The sequence below is a fragment of the Bemisia tabaci genome, chromosome 9 (genome assembly GCF_918797505.1).
Source record: "Bemisia tabaci chromosome 9, PGI_BMITA_v3".
In the NCBI taxonomy this organism is placed as follows: domain Eukaryota; kingdom Metazoa; phylum Arthropoda; class Insecta; order Hemiptera; family Aleyrodidae; genus Bemisia; species Bemisia tabaci.
In genome coordinates this window covers 18,320,045-18,324,885 of record NC_092801.1, presented here as the reverse complement: position 1 = coordinate 18,324,885, position 4,841 = coordinate 18,320,045, and positions in this window count along the sequence as shown.

Sequence of the window (4,841 nt, the reverse complement as noted above, 5' to 3'; positions counted from 1 at the left end):
AACTCTGGAAATGTTTATACGGCGTTCTTCCTTAGCACGACAGAATAGCGTCTCAAGTGCAGGATCATGATTTTCCCAGGAGATGACCTCTTTGTTCGCTGATATAATATTCATCTCGCATCAGAGTTTTCTAGAAATCTGATGAAAATAACCGTGGTATAATATTTTTCAAAACTCGCAAATTATACCATTCAATTTTTAAGTTCTGGACACCACATTTAAAATCTCAATTTTCATTCATTAAATTATTATTAAAGATCCAAAAATAATTTCGGCCCCATTTTCACATCTATTTATTTCGTGTAACATTTCAAACACACTCAGACGTTCTGAAGCCGTGAGCGAAACAGAGTTTTGTGGGGATGGGAGGGAGAGGAAAGGGCGTTATCAAAAGTAACCGTAAATACACCCGGAATGAACCCCTCATTAGTGCAAGATGTTATTTTTTGTTTCTTTCATTCCCGCTACATCGTGGCATGGAACAGCTGTCGAGACAGCCTAAAACGACTTCCGAAGTTAGGTTTCAGCTCGAGGATTCCATCGCCGTTGAATTTTCCCTCTCGCACATTTCAAGAGGTCGCTCTCTGAACGTCCTTAATTTCGAGTCCGAATGTCAGGAAACGGTTACCACGTTATCCCCATCTGTTTACTCATTAAGGGCGCATTTCCCCCCCGGAGAAGCCGTATTTTGAAGATCCGCGCCCATAGGCTATCGGTTAGAACTTTCTCGTAAGATAATGAATATAGCGAAGAATAAACGGTTTTCTTTTTGACTCTTTGCCTTTTTATTTTTATTTTTAGTCTTGAATTATCAGTCTGAAGTTTTTTGGTTTTACTATTTCGTCGTATTCCAGTGAGTTGATTATTAAAATCTATAGACAAAGAAGACACAAGGAAAATGGAGCGATGCTATCGGTCGAAAGAGGTGGTTGTGACAGACAAAGGGGGAAAATAATGGACTATGCTGAGGGGTCGCTCGTGATTTGCCGTAAGTTAGTCTATTACTCAAATTGTTTGTCCATTGAAAACTACCCAATAGGATCACCAATAGGATATCTCCATTTCCATGATGATTCTATCTCATGATATAAAACGAAAAGAAAAGTCAAAGTACTGAGTAACTTCAGTTATATCGCTACATCTATCTTGCCCTGGCCAAGTGAAAAGCAGTCATTATTTCTTATACGTATTTACAAAATTTAAACATCTATCCACATATCGACGGTGAAACTACCAAACCACGTATCTCGGTTTGCGACGTCGCAGACTTCTTGTCATACTTTATTTTTTAAATTAAAAACAACTTAACGTCTAGTCTTGAAAATTTCTGTGATTTTTCCTCTTTGTGCGGAGAAAATTCTGTGAAAATTTCAAGGAATGATATTGATTTGGTCGACTTCAAAAAAATAAAATGAGAGCGTAGATTTTTAAACACCGCAAACGAGATACGTGGTTTGGTAGTTTCACCGTCGATATGTCGCCAATTTTGAGGATACGCCGTTTCTGAAATAAACTGACAATTTGATTTGATTTTGATGTACGGCGAACAATGCTTCATGATTTGCCGGCAAAGTGGTCGATTGAGATGAGTCTCAGAGCGTTAAAGAATGATTCTCCTTCAATTACTCGGTTATGCAAGATCACCACCATGACGCACGAATAGTGGTATCATTATTTAGTACTATATGACGGCGCCTCATTGAAGGCGTTCCGTTGTCCGTCAGGCTAGGTCCGCTGCAGTCTGCGGTCCACCGCGCTTCCGTCGATAGGATCGCTCCATTTCCTCGTTCTCTTCATTGTCTATCACTTCGTCTGTCAAACAAGTGAAGACAATAAAGATTAATATATCATGACCTTTAATACATAAAAAAGCAAGGCGGAAAAGGCAAATCGTAAGGAAGTTTCTAATCAACGCAAGGAAAATGTAAATATAAACGAGCCGGTTAATAAAATCCTGCCTCGTCACGTGAGTTTAGTTGAATGTTGCGTATAGCAATGGGCCTGTTGCAAACTTTTGCTAGAGCAAAAATAAGAGTTGTTTCTTGTAGATAATGCCTCAAAAATCACGATGAGCGCATCGGCAAAGTCTGAAATGCACTCATAACTTCACAATCTGCGTAAGAAATTTGCGTTTTTTTAAGCTTCCCGCTTCAAAAACGATACTACGGCACAAGTGAACATTTTGTTAGAGGAGTCGCTCCATCGTCGGCGATATTCATCATGGCCGACGCTTGCACGCAGTTCCGCGCGTAATTCAAGGAGAGTTCAAGGTCAATCCATTCGGGCGTGGAAAATATGAACGTTAACACACCGATTGTTATCTGGTCTAATCCAGTTCAGGTGTTATCTCGTCCCATCAAACGTGTTTTGGCGGATTGGCGTCGGCTATGATGATTATTGCCGACGATGGAACGACTCCTCTTACAAAATGTTCACCTGTGCCGTAGTATCGTTTTTGAAGCGGGAAGCTCAAAAAACCGCAAATTTCTTACGCAGATTGTGAAGTTATGAGTGCATTTCAGAGTTTGCCGATACGCTCATCGTGATTTTTGAGGCATTATTTATAAGAAACAACTCTTAGTTTTGCTCTAGCAAAAGTTTGCAACAGGCCCTTTATAGCATCGCCCAGTGCACAAGAGTTGGAAGGAACGACTCCCTCTTACGAAATGTTCACCTGTACTGTTTTCTTGTTTTTGAAGCGGGAAGCTTAAAAAAACGCATGTGTTTTTCATTCAGATTGTGAACTTAAGTGTATTTCAGACTTTTTCGATGTGCTCATTGTGTCTGCGAGACATTTTCAATATGAAACAACTTTCATTTTGCTCTAGGAGAAGTTTGCAACATGCCCATTGAATTTTCTGCAAATTTCACGCAGAATCGGGTCGCTATTCTCGAAAACTCTTAACTCTCGTTGCAGTTTCATCCCGGCAATCAGTGGCTGGCGAAAGCTCTCGACGTTTGGCACCGCGGAGTAAGATTGGCGAGGGGGCTCACACGTGTCATGCACTAATTAAATTGGAAGTCGATAGGAGCGCCAGTAAATCGTGACCCGCGGTTCGCTGATTCCGGCGCGCTTTGGCGGTGCAGATCGCAAGCGCGGTTGCCGGACTCCGATCGAAATCATCCCTCTCCTCCGCTGACTTCGCCGAAAAGCGCGAGCGATCCGGCGACGCGGCACCCTTTGCGAACACGCGGAATGGAATACAAAGCGACCGTCGGGCCCGGAAGTAATTTGAGAAATTGAAATTTTCGAGCAGCGCGAAAAAGCGCCTCTTCCGTTTTTATTTTCACCTGTTTTTTTTTTTTTTTTTTAATTTTTATTTGTTTTGCGTCCTGCCGTGTCGCCCGGCGATCGATTCCTTGTGGTCGTTTACTGAACAAACACATCGTCTCGTGAATTGGACCCGCTCTTTGTTTTCCTTTCTCCTATTTTTTCAGCGGTTTACTTTCGGACGGGGAAAAATATCCGTGAAAAAAATTGTGGACGGCTGTTATCATAACGGAACTGACTGTTCTGGCTGTATTTTAGGATCGAAATATACTTGCTATCAATGTCCACGTCTATAATTGTCAACAGTGACATCCCCATCTAACGCAGTATATAGTGACGTTATGGTTGAAACGGTACAGACGTCACGTCTGAAACGGTCTGTGTATCGTTGAATATACTGCGAATTCGGTTCTAACATTTAAGATAAGATTAAGTCTCCTTTATCTCTATTACCGTGTCTAATGTAACTGAAATACAATGCATTTGACTCAGGATGATTCCAAATATACGCCATTTGAGGGGCTTGGAGGACAAAGCGCATAATGCAATTTTTGAAAAAATTGAGGTAGTAACGATCTCAAGAAAATAGTCGTGATGCATATTCGGTGAAAAATTCCCTCTCGAATTTCAATTTTTAAGCATCCAAAAATCAGTTTGAACTTTCTTTCGGCCATTAGGATCCATTAATTTCGAAACTTCAAAGACGTATTTCTCGAAATAACAAGAACTGCACTTATTTGCCTTGTCCACCAAGCCCCTCGTTTTACCTTAATCTTGTTTTGGTTAGTCGACAAGTACAAAATGGCAATAATAGACCTGCGGGCCGATTATTGAAATTGATAGACAAAACTATAGAAAAAGAAGACAAAAAGGATGTGGAAGGATCCTATTGGTGGAAGCAGGTGGTTGCAACGGACAAAGGAGGTAGGTAATGAACTAATTAACGGCAACCGACGAGAGGCTCTATTATAGTTAGTCCATCATTTTTCTCCCTTAGTCTATAGGAGCCATCCATTTCACCGATAGGATCGGTCCATACTCTCTATGTCTTCTTTGTCCATCGCTTTATCTATCAATTTCAAGAATCAGCCCGCTGCTGAGCGGCATCACATCTGAAGAAGTGCGTGATGACGTCACGGTCGAAGTCGTCAATCGTGACGTCACAAAATGGTAAAATGGTCATTGATGAAATAAGTCAATCATTTTTCTCCCTTACTCTCCATACTCTCTATGTTTTCTTTGTCCATCGCTTTATCTATCAATTTCAAGAATCAGCCCGCTGCTGAGCGGCATCACATCTGAAGAAATGCGTGATGACGTCACGGTCGAAGTCGTCAATCGTGACGTCACAAAATGGTAAAATGGTCATTGATGAAATAAGCCAATCATTTTTCTCCCTTTCTCTCCATACTCTCTATGTTTTCTTTGTCCATCGCTTTATCTATCAATTTCAAGAATCAGCCCGCTGCTGAGCGACATCACATCTGAAGAAATGCGTGATGACGTCACGGTCGAAGTCGTCAATCGTGACGTCACGAAATGGTAAAATGGGCATTGATGACGTTGCATG